Genomic DNA, 16,173 nt, shown 5'->3' with positions numbered 1-16,173 from the left:
ATCTCACGAGCCTTAGATGTAGATCGACGTCTATCTCAGACACTCGAATAGAATCGCTGCTAGGAACCCATATCCTATCTCGATAACGAACAATGCCATCACTCACTGTGTACAAAACACTGCCCTTCACCTCATCTCTCTGCCTTCACTTCGCCAACTGCTCATCAGATGACTGACCGCTGCGAATACGGTCTAATAAAGAAGACTTAATCGTCAAGGTAGATAGACGGGGAACTCTACCTTGAGTATAAATCTCTAGATCAAACCTCTGAATCTCACTCTGAAGAGGCCTCTGAACTATCAAATGAGCCATCACTGCGACTTTCCAGCTCAAAGCATCCGCTACTACATTAGCTTTACCAGGATGGTAGATAATGTCACCGTCATAATCCTTGACTAACTCCAACCAACGCCTCTGACGCATATTCAACTCTTTCTGTGTAAAGAAGTACTTGAGGCTCTTGTGGTCGGTAAAGATCTGACACTTCTCTCCGTATAGATAATGTCTCCAAATCTTCAAGGCAAATACTACATCAGCTAACTCAAGATCATGAGTAGGGTAGTTCTTCTCGTGGATCTTCAACTGACAAGAAGCATACGCTATTACTTTCCCATGCTGCATCAACACTGCGCCTAGACCGAGCTTTGAAACATCGGTATACAATACAAAATCTCCGGGCCCAGAAGGCATGGACAAGATCAGCGCTGAAATAAGAGCTTGCTTCAAAGAATCGAAGCGATTGGGCTTAAGTCCCCTCACGATTATCCCATTACCCATTACTCATAAAACTTCTCCAGCCCAGGCACTGGAGCTTTTACCTCCCCAGGATTAGAACCAAAAACCTCCTCGACTTATATAGATCTTGGCAGCAATCCTGGTACCATTTGAGCAGTAGATCACCTGGTACCAGGATTGCTGCCAAGATCTATATATGTCCATGAGCTCTTGGGTTCTAATCTTGGGAAGGTAAAAACTCCAGTGCCTGGGCTGGAGAAGTTCTATGAGTAATGGGTAATGGGATAACCGTGGGGGGACTTATGCCCTCATTTTTTTTGTAATGCACATGGGCTATCCCGATCAAGCTTAAGTCCCCTCACGGTTATCCCATTACCCATTACTCATAGAACTTCTCCAGCCCAGGCACTGGAGTTTTTACCTCCCCAGGATTAGAACTCAAGACCTCATGGACATATATAGATCTTGGCAGCAATACTGGTACCAGGTGATCTACTGCTCAAATGGTACCAGGATTGCTGCCAAGATCTATATAAGTCGAGGAGGTTTTTGGTTCTAATCCTGGGGAGGTAAAAGCTCCAGTGCCTGGGCTGGAGAAGTTTTATGAGTAATGGGTAATGGGATAATCGTGAGGGGACTTAAGCCCAATCGCTTCGATTCTTTGAAGCAAGCTCTTATTTCAGCGCTGATCTTGTCCATGCCTTCTGGGCCCGGAGATTTTGTATTGTATACCGATGTTTCAAAGCTCGGTCTAGGCGCAGTGTTGATGCAGCATGGGAAAGTAATAGCGTATGCTTCTTGTCAGTTGAAGATCCACGAGAAGAACTACCCTACTCATGATCTTGAGTTAGCTGATGTAGTATTTGCCTTGAAGATTTGGAGGCATTATCTATACGGAGAGAAGTGTCAGATCTTTACCGACCACAAGAGCCTCAAGTACTTCTTTACACAGAAAGACTTGAATATGCGTCAGAGGCGTTGGTTGGAGTTAGTCAAGGATTATGACGGTGACATTATCTACCATCCTGGTAAAGCTAATGTAGTAGCGGATGCTTTGAGCTGGAAAGTCGCAGTGATGGCTCATTTGATAGTTCAGAGGCCTCTTCAGAGTGAGATTCAGAGGTTTGATCTAGAGATTTATACTCAAGGTAGAGTTCCCCGTCTATCTACCTTGACGATTAAGTCTTCTTTATTAGACCGTATTCGCAGCGGTCAGTCATCTGATGAGCAGTTGGCGAAGTGAAGGCAGAGAGATGAGGTGAAGGGCAGTGTTTTGTACACAGTGAGTGATGGCATTGTTCGTTATCGAGATAGGATATGGGTTCCTAGCAGCGATTCTATTCGAGTGTCTGAGATAGACGTCGATCTACATCTAAGGCTCGTGAGATATAAATATCCCAGTATAAACAATGTATTAAATGCAATCATATAAAACATATATAAAAGCATAAACAAACATTAAAACATGTATCTAGTCTGACTACATGAATCAATGACTCGTGATCTAATCTTATCTTATCTCAAATCTAGGGATCCCAATCTAATTTAGACTTTGGTATGATGCATCGAGTGTCTGAGATAGACGTCGATCTACATCTAAGGCTCTTCGATACACCGTAAGTCTAGAGTCTTACGGTTCTGAGAAAGACTCGGCGGTTCTGCCCTAGCTAGGCTGATCTGCCCTAGACTCGGACTCTGACTCTGTTCTAAGTCACTATATTAACATATTGATCAGAAAATCTGCAAATATCAATGCAATAAAATAAAGTATGTGATTTAGGGAAACTCAATTCAAACCTAACTCGAGTTGTGCAATCCCGAATCAACATTTATTTATACCTTTCTTGCTGTCGATCTGATAAAATCAAAGTCTGGGTTCAAAGTCTGTCACTGTTCAATCTGGCAATGACAATATCAATATTCTGTACCAATATTCTAATCAAATCACAACATCTCTGTTTTATCAAATTCTAACAGTACAACAGTACAATCTTGCGATACTGATAATACTATATCAGTCTAAATCAATTCCAAACATTTACAATCAACTACCATACAAATCTGATATCAATTCTAGTCAATTTCCTTCTGAAATTCATAACAATTCCATATTCAGTCCGTTTCTTAATCTGACTTCGATTCTACGCTGTCTAACATGTCAAGAACATCATATATGAACTCCATTCAATTCTGACAATATCATAATTTCAAGACATGTCAAAACGTAGTAAAACTTACGTCCAGTTGTAGCCTACGTTGCTAGGAACTCGATACCGAAGTCGGATTCAAAATCAGACGGACGGATTTCTCACAAAAGGCGTAAGGATTTTCGATACAATTTCTCAGACCATTTTCTCGACTTTCCTTACTGATTTTCGAAGGATTTCGTACATATTTATATATATATCAATGCATGTAACAGCGAGGTGGCCTCATTTTTGCCAAACACGTCGCACCGCGGGTGCGGTAGCAACGGGACCGTGGGTGCGCTGCGTGTATTAATCCATATCCATTTTCCAGAAGTCAAGACCGCGGGTGCGGTCTTGTTTTTACCATGGGTGCGGTCTCACTTTTTCAAAAATTGCTACCCTACTGGACATGCACCGGGTGCGGTGTCTTCTCGACCGCGGGTGCGGTATTGCTTCGGCAGTAAATTCCAAATTCAGAATAAATGGTCGCGCATTATCTTAAATCGTGTCTCCGTTGGCCCTTTCGTAATCATGTTAAATTATAAATCAATAATCTTTTATTAACGGTGATTAATTCTCGGGCATTACATTTCTCCCCCCCCTAAGATACGATTTCGTCCTCGAAATCACAGGCATTTCATTCGTATCACTAAGGAGTATAAATACAGAACTGTATAAGAAATTTACATTATCGAAACAACTCTGGGAACTCTTGTCTCATATCTGATTCAGTCTCCCAAGTTGCTTCTTCAGTGCCATGACGAGTCCATTGAACTTTTACAAGTGGAATAGTCTTCGTTCTGAGCTGTTTTTGTTTACGATCAATAATCTGAATCGGTTTTTCAACATAGCTCAACGTTTCATCCAGCTTGGCCTCGTCTGGTTGAATAGCATGTGAAGCATCAGGAAGGTATTTCCTTAATAACGATACATGAAAGACATCATGTATCCCAGATAATGAAGGCGGTAAAGCGAGTCGATAGGCACGATCCCCTATCTTCTCGAGAATCTCATAAGGCCCAATGTATCGTGGAGATAGATTCCCTTTCTTGCCAAATCTGACAACTCCTCTGAAAGATGAAATCTTTAAGAAAACTCGAACTCCTGCCTCAAATACCAACGGTCTACGTCGAACATTGGCATATTTGGCATGTCTGTCTTGTGCTGCCTTCATTTTCTTTCGAATTAGCTTCAATTTTTCTGTCATATCTCTGATCATAACTCCGTGCAATCTGACCACTTCTCTGACATAGATCTCTGCCATCTGGTCAAATCTGTACGTCATCTTATACGGTATAAAACATGCGGATTTGGTCAATCTGTCAATAACGACCCAAATCGCATCACAACCTCTGGAGGAACGCGGCAACTGCGTCACAAAATCCATGGAAATGTGATCCCATTTCCATTCAAGAATGGACAAGCTCTGTAATAATCTGTTGCGACTTTTATTGTTGCACTCCCAAGAGCAGGTTGTCCACAAGTAATATAATTCGGTGAGTCTGAATATCGTATCCACAGGTTAGCTAAAGTAATTACAAGTCCACTACAATGTCTTTTTGTTTTGTTATTGTTTTTGTTTCTTTTTAATTTTAATTGTTTGAATATTTAATGGGTAAATTTTAATTGTTCAAATTTTAATTTAAGTAGTTGAGATTAAAGGATCCACTCTTGGTATTTTAATAAAGTTAACATTAACGAACAATATTGAAATCCACTTAATAAAATGGTTCCAATATATTAAATAATCATATTTATATTATGTTATAAATTATTATCTCATAAATATATAATATATACCAAAACTTATAAATGTGGTCAAGTATTTATTGTGCTATATATATATATATATATTTGTAAACACTAAATCAAGGTTCCCAATTTAAATGGTTGGTAAAACCAAACTAACATTTAAATGGTACCAAGAAAATATTATTATAATATATTTATATATAGTAAATCAAGGAATCCAAGTTAAATGGTTGGTAAAACCAAACTAACATTTAAATGGTTCCAAGAATTTAATATTATAATATATTTATATATAATAACTCAAGGCATCCACTTTAAATGGTTGGTAATACCAAACTAATATTTAAATGGTTCCAAGAATTTAGTGTAACATATAGCAACAATAAATTAAAACTCCCACTTATAAGTAGGGTACAAAAATGCTTAAAGAAATAAATATAACATAAACAATAAATAATGATTAAATATTATAAAACATAGATTCTTATCTTATAATAACCTTATTATCATGCCAAGAGCTTCACCTTATCATCTCAACTTTAGGAAGTTAGCTATTCATTATTCAAAGTGTAAAACTTTGAATATGAAATTAACATGCTAATTATATTTAAATGAAGAAATAAAAGAAAAATATAGAGAGAAATATTATGAACTCAAAGATTTGTTCATAGAATGAGGGATATCTCAATACATTACAATGCACCCCTATTTATAGCCAAATTTGGGGAGACAACCACAAATAAAATATTATTTTTTACACATAAGTCTTCATTGGTGTTCCAAGAAATTAATATTATATTACACATCACTTCTGAAAATCTTCTTATCCGAATTTGCTTCTTCACATAAAATGAAACATGTGGATAATTGAGTTGTCTAGTTGTGGTATTTTTTTCAGAATATTTGACCAAGTAATTTGAGAGATATGGTCAAAATACTAGAGCATTGTAAAACTGCCACTCCTTTGGTAACTTTAATTGTTGCTTAATTTGATCCCACTTGTGAGAGGATTTTTATCTCATGCTTGGCAACAATATTGTAGATCTTATAATCAACTTTCTACAGGTCCAAGAATCATCTTAATCCCATTTGCAACGCCAAGGTTATTCTTGTTTTATCGAACCTGTAAAAAATAGTAAAAACTTATAATTACACAACAACTTATATTTTATACAATTTATTATAAAACATATAATATTTAAACATTTAATAAAACAAAAACTATATATTTATATTATAAAACATTTAATTAATGTACAATTTTTATGTTTATCACACCTCCCAACCAGCTTATTGCTAGTCCCTAGCAATTTACGCGTTAATAACAATACAAAACATATTGATTAATTTAAATAGAAATGTAATCAGAACTATCTAAGTGTTTAAATTAAATTTGAAAACTGTCAAAGTTATATCAAGATCATCATAATTATAATTTATGAAATAATTTGAGATGATTAATTCAAAGCTTATTTCAGGTAGTTAAATGTACACGGCCTTCAGAAATTCCTAGTAATAGTCTCAACTCCATATCCTCACAGGTTAATAAATGTTTCAATTTATGGCAATGATTTCTCTCATGGAGTTGGAATACAGATAAATGCTCAGAAAAATGGTTTACAGAATGCAGACAGACAAACGAGCCAAACTAATCAAAAGATAGGAAATCCATTGATTTAAAATCCAGTTGTTCTTATTATATATATTTATTTCCTGATTTTTTTTTTTTTTTACATCATGGAATCAAACTAAGTTTATGCTTCTTGACCACATATTTATTTAATTTGTACAATGTATTTCTCTCTCTTTTTTTTTATTTGTATTTTTATGAGAGAAAAATGGGTCGCATCATTTAACTTAAATTACATAAATCTTCAACATCTTTCTTTCTTTTTTTTTTCTTCGCTTTTTTTTTTTTCAAGAAATATCAATATTTTTTTTTCAAAATAAGAACTCAAGATCTAAATAATTGATAGCCTCTCCGATGATCAATAAAGGCTCGCAAGCTGTTTTCTCAATCCTCTCCACTCACTCACAAAATATGTGTGAGTTCAAAAATTTTAGGCACTCTTATAAGGTATATCTTGGGCCATATACTTTAATACCTAATTTTATCACAATAGTTAATCACTCAAAAAGATTTCATAAATCATATTTTTATATTGATCAGAATATTAAAAATGACCTTTTTTCAAATAAAAATTTAAACATTCTTAAATAGATTAATGCATGTTCTAATTTAAATCTTTCAAATATGTAATGTATGACATTTTTGCAAAAATTACTAAGGTACAAACAATAAACATGGTTTTATTTTGAAATAATATTTAATTTTTTTTTTAAAATTTGTTTTTTTTTAAATGTGTTCTCCCCCCAATCAGAATATGACATTGTCCCTAATGTCAAAATAGCTATTAATAAAGAGTACATAATGAAAGAGATATCACCTGGAATTTTATTGAAGATAACAAACTGAAACAAACGCAAACCAATCCACGACTTTTGAATCAATGATCCAACTTCCTTTTCTTACTGCTTGATTGCGACCAATTGATCTTTGTTATCATCGGATCAGGCTTATGAACAAAAGCTTCCAAATCATCAATTAATTGATCGGCAGTTGAAGCACAGATGAGCATCCGTCGTGAATTTTCTGAAATGAAATTCTGTTCCACAGCTTTATCAAGAAATGTCAACAAACTGTCATAATAATTATTGATATTCAACAAGCCCACAGGTTTATTATGGATATTAAGTTGTGCCCAAGAAACAGTGTGAAAAATTTCTTCTAATGTACCAAAACCACCTGGTAGTGCGATAAAAGCATCAGAATTTTCAATCATTTTGGTGATTATTTCATACATAGAAGAAACTTTTAATTCTTCTCTAATCGTAACACCTGTAATATTTCCTTCAGCTAAAGCTGTAGGAATAATACCCAAAACCTGACTACCTCCAAGATGAGCAGATGTTGAAACAGATCCCATTAACCCAATATTACCTCCCCCATATACCAAGTGAATTTTTCTCTCAGCCAGTATCTTTCCAAGATTATTCGCTGCTTCTACAAACACTTCATTTTTTCCAGGACTCGACCCACAAAATACACAAATATTTTTCAATGTTTGTGCAGAGGATCCAGCCATGTTTTTACTTTCTTTTTTTTTCTGCGAAAATAGAGAGAAAGATGAGAGATTTTATAGGGGTAATATGTTATCATGACAAAACATGGGTCACAGCTGTAAACAGAATAAATAGTAAAAACAATAATGACACACATGCATATAAACAGTAGTGTGATTGTGGCTCACAATTTTCCTCTGGTTTTACGTCCAGAAACGGCTTCAACGCCTTCTATGAGTCGAGGATATGCTTCCCATCCAATTTTCTTATAAATTGGCAAACATGGTCGTTTTTAGTCAGATTCCCAAGACTATGACGCTCATCTTGAAATTGTTTCCATAAAAGGAGAAGTTCAATATGCACATGTCCACTAGAATGCGTCTCAAGAGTCAATAAGATGTTATCTAAAGACTCCTTACTCAGGCCATTCTTAATGAAATCAATTTTATCTTCTCTGTTATTGGAAACACATCCTAAAGATCTGCATCGTTTGTCACAAGTCCATCTTGCACACTTATGACAAACCCCTAAACTTTTGGCCCTTCGTTTTTTCGCATAAGTGCTTTTTCCTAATCCAGGCAAATACCGAATGAGCAATGATTGTGGAACTTCTCCTCCCAATCGGACCTTAGCTTCAATTACAAGACGAATATCTTCTGGAATTCCTTTTTGCATTAGCAATCTCAATCTTTCACACCTTCCTGCATAAATTTTTCTTAGAACATTTTCCGAAACAGAGGGAAAATATTTACAAATTTTTGAAAGAATTTCATCCATTTTGAAAAGAAAAGAAATGATTTTTTTTTATTTTTGTATCAGCAATTGTGGGAAACTGGTTTAACCGACTATGAGAGTCACGGAGTACCGTTATCCGCCATTTAACCGGGAAAATAAAAAGATTAAGAAAACCTGAAATAAAATCAAACAAACTTAAATGCAACATAAAAATTTAAGGATCAGAAAGGGAAATAAACTCTTCTTGAAAGATTTCATTTTCCAAAAATGGTTTAAGCCTTTGTCCATTTACTTTAAAAATATCACCATTTCTAGGATTTTCAATATCCACAGCTTCATAATTATACACATGCTTTACAACATATGGGCCTGTCCATCTTGATCGTAATTTTCCTAGGAATATGTGAATTCGAGAATTATAAAGCAAAACTTTTTTACCAATCTCAAAAGATTTTCTAAGAATTGTTTTATCATGAAATGATTTGATTTTTGCTTTATAAATCCTTGAATTCTCATACGCATCATTTCTGAGTTCATTAAGTTCATTAAGTTGCAATTTACGCAATTTGTTGGCATCATCCATGCTTGAATTTAAAGTTTTGATCGCCCAATAAGCTTTATGTTCCAATTCCACAGGCAAATGACAATGTTTTCCATAAACCAACCTATAGGGAGACATATTCAATGATGTTTTAAAAGCTGTTCGATATGCCCACAGTGCATCATTAAGTCGCAGAGACCAATTTTTTCTATTTGAGTTAATAGTTTTTTCCAAAATTTGCTTTATCTCCCTATTAGCTAATTCAACTTGTCCATTTGTTTGAGAATGATAAGGAGTAGTTACTTTGTGAGTAATACCATATTTTTTCATTAATGAAGCAAATGGTTTATTAACAAAGTGAGTTCCCCCATCACTTATCATAGCTCGAGGGATTTCGAATCTACTGAAAATATTTTCTTTCAAAAATTTGATGATGATTTTATGATCATTTGTTCGACATGGAATTGCCTCTATCCATTTGGAAACATAATCAACTGCAACTAAAATATACAAGTATCCAAACGACGGTGGAAAAGGTCCCATAAAATCAATTCTCCAACAGTCAAAGATTTCAATTTCAATGATAGGATTTAAAGGCATCATGTTTCTTTTTGAAATTGCACCCAATTTTTGACAATTCTCACAGATCTTGCAGATTTCGTGGATGTCTTTAAACAAAGTGGGCCAATAAAATCCACACTGCAGGATTTTTGCAGCTGTTTTCTTTGAAGAAAAATGTCCTCCGCATGCTTCTGAATGACAAAATTTAATGACACTACTTACCTCATTGTCGGGTATGCAACGTCGAAAAATTTGATCTGGACAGTTCTTGAACAGATACGGATCATCCCAATAAAAGTTTTTTACCTCATTCAAAAATTTTCTTTTATCTTGGGAACTCCATTGTGGTGGCATTTTTCCTGTCACAAGAAAATTTACTATGTTAGCAAACCAAGGTGTAGTAGTAACTGAAAATAGATGTTCATCAGGAAAATTATCGTTAATTGGTGTCATTTCAAAAGATGATCCTGTTACTAGTCTCGATGCTACGACATTCTCGGTTCCTTTTTTATCTTTGATCACAATGTCAAATTCTTGGAGCAACAAAATCCATCGTATCAGTCGTGGCTTTGCATCCTGTTTCGTCAACAAATATCTAATAGCAGAATGATCAGTAAACACAATATTCGTTGATCCAATCAAATAAGAACGAAATTTATCTAATGCAAATATTACAGCAAGTAGTTCTTTTTCAGTTGTGGAGTAATTCATTTGAGCATTGTTTAAAGTTCTACTTGCATAATATATCACATAAGGCTTACCGTTTCTTCTTTGACCCAGTACTGCACCGACTGCATAATCACTCGCGTCGCACATGATTTCAAATGGTAAAGACCAATCAGGAGGTTGCATGATAGGAGCTGATGTTAAATGTCGAATGATTTTATCAAAAGCATTTTGACATTCTTGAGTCCACTCAAATGCAGTGTCTTTTGTTAAGAGGTTACAAATGAGTTTAGGGATTAAACTAAAGTCCTTTATAAACCTCCTATAAAATCCAGCATGTCCCAAAAATGAGCGAATTTCTTTAATGGTTTTTGGAGGGGGTAAATTGGCAATGACATCAACTTTTGCTTTATCAACTTCAATTCCATGAGACGACACGACATGTCCCAAAACAATTCCATATGTAATCATGTAATGACATTTTTCCCAATTTAAAATAAGACCTTTTTCCTCGCATCTTTTTAAAACTTTTTCCAAATTTTCAAGACAATTATCAAATGTATTCCCAAAGACAGTTAAATCATCCATGAAAATTTCCAAACAAATTTCAACCATGTCGCAAAAAATGCTTAGCATACATCTTTGAAATGTTGCTGGGGCATTGCATAATCCAAATGGCATCCTTCTAAATGCAAATGTTCCAAAAGGACATTTGAATGTAGTTTTTTCTTGATCTTCTAGTGCAATGGGGATTTGATAATAGCCTGAATATCCGTCAAGAAAACAGTAGTAGGGATGATCTGCTACTCTTTCTAAAATTTGATCCAAAAATGGTAATGGAAAATGATCTTTTCTAGTGGCGTCATTTAATTTTCTATAATCAATACACATCCGCCAACTAGATGGGACTCGACTTGTTAACAATTCACCTTTTTCATTTTTTATCACTGTGATGCCAGATTTTTTTGGAACTACTTGTGTTGGGCTTACCCACTTGCTATCAGAAATAGGGTAGATAATCCCAACATCAAGTAATTTGAGAACTTCAGTTTTCACAACATCTTTCATGTGTGGATTTAATTTCCTTTGTGGTTGTTGAGATGTTTTAGCATTTTCTTCTAAGTGAATTTTGTGAGTGCAAATTAGTGGATTAATGCTCTTGAGATCTTTTAGTGTCCAACCAATTACATTTTTACGTCTTTTAAGCATATCAACTAATTTACCTTATTGATTACTTGATAGTTTGGAAGAAATTACCACCGGATATGTTTCATCTTCTCCAAGAAATGCATACTTCAATTCTTCTGGCAAGGGTTTTAACTCCAATATTGGTGGTTCGTCTTTGTTCTCATATTTTGCATCAAATTCTTTCTCTGATCCTGGTAATGAGTGATACCTGATAAAATCATCAAGATCAATTTCAATATTTTCTTTAATAGTTTCAATTTAACAAATATCTAATTGATCACGAGCACTCCCTTCTTGAATGTTTTCTTCCACAAGAGTTTCAATAAGATTTTCATCTTCACTTTCATCTCCTTTGTCATGTGGTTGCTTACAAAGATTAAAAACATTGAGCTCTAAGGTCATGTTACACAATGACAACTTCATTATTCCATTCCTGCAATTTATAAGAGCATTAGAAGTTGCTAAAAATGGACGACCCAAAATTACAGGAATTGCATTATAAGCTTCGATACGTTTTGTATCTAAAACTATGAAATCGACAGGATATACAAAGTTATCAACTTGGACCAACACGTTTTCTACCATACCCCTTGGCACTTTAACAGATCTATCGGCAAGTAAAAATGTTACCGAAGTAGGTTTTAACTCGCCTAGATTGAGTTCTTGATAAACTGAATATGGAAGTAAATTAACACTAGCTCCAAGGTCAAGCAAGGCTTTTTTAATCTTTCGTTCTCCAATAATACAAGAAATAGTAGGACAACCAGGGTCTTTGTATTTCAAAGCATTATTATTTTGAATGATTGCACTTACTTGTTCGGCTAAAAATGCTTTCTTTTTCACATTCAATTTTCTTTTCACAGTGCACAAGTCTTGCAAAAATTTAGCATATGATGGTACCTGTTTTATTGCATCTAATAAAGGAATATTAACTTTTACTTGTTTAAAAATATCATATATATCAGAATTCAAATTTGATTTTTTTTGTATTTTTCAATACATGAGGGAATGGTGGTGACACTGTCTGTTGAACCTCCTCTTTGCAAGTTATGGGTTCCACTTCCTTACCCTTTGGAGTTGATTTATCATCATCTTCACAAGGTTCAAGAATGGATTTTTCCACAACCTTACCACTTCGAAGGGTAATAACAGATTTTACCTGATCCATCGGTTGAGTTCCAGAAGTTCCAGTTTGTGAATGATGATCCTTGGGATTAGGCAGAGGTTGTGAAGGAAATTTACCTTTTTCATGAACATTAAGTGCAGATGCAAATTTAGCAAGAGTATCTTTCAAATCTGTCATAGTTTGAGCAGTTTGAGTATTGATAGACTCTTGCTTTGCAATGAAAGAATTCAATGTATCTTCCAAATTTCTTTTCGGCGGAGGAACATAAGGTGCATAATTTTGAAAATTTTGTTGATTTTGAAAATGTGGTTGCGGAAATTGTGCAGCATTATCATTCCTCCAACTAAAATTTGGATGGTTTCGCCAACCTGGATTGTAATTTTGAGAAAATGGTTCAAAATTTGGCCTTTTGAAATTGTTCAAAACATTGGCTTGTTCATGGAGACATTCTTTAAAAGAGGGCAAAGTGGGACAATCTTTGTAAAATGATCACTTGTATCACAGATGTGACACGCAATTTCTTGAACAGAATTTAATTGACCATTCTTTTTCAATTCAAGTGCCTCAACTTTTCTTGCCAAAGAGGTAAATCTAGCTTGAAGATCATGTTCATCTTTCAGAGTGTACATACCTCCACCAGATGTAGGAGATTGAATCTTGTTTGATGGTTCGATTGTACCTATAGTGTCCCAATTTTGAGCATTTTCAGCTAATGAATCGAGATACTCAATTGCCTCGTTGGATCTTATCTTCAAATGTTCCATTACACATAAATTCAACAATTTGCCTATCTTTAGGTGTTAAGCCTTCATAAAATTGAGAAACAACTCTCAAAATTTCAAACCATGATGTGGACAAAGATTAAGCAATTCTTTGTATCTATCCCAACACTGATAAAAAGTTTCTCCTTGTTTTTGAGTGAAAGTGATGATTTGCCTTTTGAAGAATTTGTTCTATGAGATGGAAAAAACTTTTTCAAAAATTGTTGTTGCAATTCATCCCAAGTTCGAATGGACCCCGATCTAAGATTTGTAGCCAAGTTTTAGCTTATATATTTTAAAGAAAAAGGAAAAAGCTTAAGTCGAATGGTGTTCATGCTACAATTAGATCATTATAATGTGTTGCACACTTCTTCAAACTCTCGGTAAAAGCATGTTAAATTGATTTTCAGAATCTAAGGCATGAAAATTGGGTAAAAGTTGGATAAATACCAGGCTTAAAATTGAAATGAGATGCATCAGGGGGGGAAAACTAGACATGAAGGTGCACTAGTATGTAGGATTCATGTGATCTCTAAGTGTTCTTCGTCTATCATGATCATGTTGATATTGAATTTCATCTTCATTTTCTTGGATGGGTTCTTCCGCATCCATGTTTTGTAAAAATAAAGGGTATGTCGAATGAGTCGACCTAAGTGTACGTGACCAAATGGCATGCAAATGAAATGCAAAAGAATAAAAACAACAAAAGCAATAAAAATTCAAATAAAGAAAAATAAACTATAAACAAATTAATAACTTGAAATAAATATACTTCCCCGGCAACGGCGCCAAAACTTGTTGGCGACTTTGATTGTTGCACTCCCAAGAGCAGGTTGTTCACAAGTAATATAATTCGATGAGTTCGAATATCGTATCCACAGGAAGCTAAGGTAATTACAAGTCCACACAATATCTTTTTGTTTATTTTTTGTTTGTTTTAATTGTTGTTTGAATCTTTAATTGGTAATTTTAATTGTTCAAATTTTAATTAAGTAGTTGAGATTAAAGGATCCACTCTTGGTATTTTAATAAAGTTAACATTAACGAACATTATTGAAATCCACTTAATAAAATGGTTCCAATTATTAAATAATCATATTTATATTATGTTATATAATTATCTTATAAGTAATAATATATACCAAAACTTATAATGTGGTCAAGTATTTATTGTGCTATATATATATTTGTAAACACTAAATCAAGGTTCCCACTTAAATGGTTGGTAAAACCAAACTAACATTAAATGGTACCAAGAAAATATAATTATGATATATTTATATAGTAAATCAAGGTCCAAATTTAAAGGGTTGGTAAAACCAAACAAACATTTAAATGGGTTCCAAGAATTTAAATATTATAATATATTTATATATAATAAATAAGGCAGCAATTTAAATGGTTGTAATACCAAACTAACATTTAAATGGTTCCAAGAATTTAGTGTAACATATAGCAACAATAAATCAAAACTCTCATTATAAGTAGGTATAAAATGATTAAAGAAATAAATATAACGTAAAACAATAAATAATGATTAAATAATATAAAACATAGAGATTCTTACCTTTGAATAACCTTATTATCATGCAAGAAGTTTCACCTATCATCTCAACTTTAGGAAGTTAGCTATTCATTATTCAAAGTGTAAAACATTGAATATGAAATTAACATGCTAATTAATATTTAAATGAAGAAATAAAAGAAAAATATAGAGAGAAATTATTATGAACTCAAAGATTTGTTCATAGATAGAGGGATATCCCAATAACATTACAATTTCTTCCAAACTATCAAGTAATCAATAAGGTAAATTAGTTTGATATGCTTAAAAGACGTAAAAATGTATTGGTTGGACACTAAAAGATCTCAAGAGCATTAATCCACTAATTTGCACTCACAAAATTCACTTAGAAGAAAATGCTTAAAACATCTCACCACCACAAAGGAAATATAAATCCACCATGAAAGATTGTGTGAAAACTGAAGTTCTCAAATTACTTGAGTTGGGATTATCTACCCTATTTCTGATAGCAAGTGGGTAACCCCAACACAAGTAGTTCCAAAAAAATCTGGCATCACAGTGTAAAAAATGAAAAAGGTGAATTGTTACACAAGTCGTAGTCCCTCTAGTTGGCGATGTGTATTGATTATAGAAAATTAAATGACGCCCCTAGAAAAGATCATTTTCCTTACCATTTTTGGATACAAATTTTAGAAAGATAGCAGATCATCCCTACTACTGTTTTCTTGCGGATATTCAGGCTATTATCAAATCCCCTTGCACTAGAAAGACAAGAAAAAACTACATTCAAATGTCCTTTGGAACATTTGATTTAGAAGGATGCCATTTGGATTATGCAATGCCCAGCAAATTTCACAAGTATGCTAAGCATTTTTGCGACATGGTTGAAATTTGTTGAGAATTTTCATGGATGATTAACTGTCTTAGGGATACATTTGATACTTGTCTGAAATTTGGAAAAAGTTTTAAAAAGATGACGAGGAAAAAGTCTTATTTTAATTGCGGAAAATGTGTCATTACATGATTACATATGGAATTGTTTTTGGGACATGTCGTGTCGTCTCATGGAATTGAAGTTGATAAAGCAAAAGTTGATGTCATTGCCAATTACCCCCTCCAAACCCATTAAAGAAATTCGCTCATTTTTGGGACATGCTGGATTTTATAGGAGGTTTATACAAGGACTTTAGTTTATCCTAAACTATTTGTAACCTCTTAAACAAAAGAACACTGCATTTGAGTGGAACTCAAGAATGTCAAAATGCTTTTG

At 34.0% G+C, this 16,173-nt stretch overlaps 1 non-coding gene across 1 annotated transcript; it reads left to right on the top strand.

The window, feature by feature from the left end:
* Nucleotides 1–13,457: 13,457 nt before the first annotated feature.
* LOC140818920 (small nucleolar RNA R71) lies at nucleotides 13,458–13,565 on the top strand. Its single transcript, XR_012115148.1, has one exon. It is a non-coding gene; the product is annotated as a small nucleolar RNA R71 (small nucleolar RNA).
* Nucleotides 13,566–16,173: the final 2,608 nt, after the last annotated feature.

The sequence above is a fragment of the Primulina eburnea genome, chromosome 17 (assembly GCF_022965805.1).
Source record: "Primulina eburnea isolate SZY01 chromosome 17, ASM2296580v1, whole genome shotgun sequence".
Lineage (NCBI taxonomy): Eukaryota > Viridiplantae > Streptophyta > Magnoliopsida > Lamiales > Gesneriaceae > Primulina > Primulina eburnea.
Note: the sequence above shows the minus strand (reverse complement) of the source record. Positions and strands in the feature narration are given on the sequence as shown.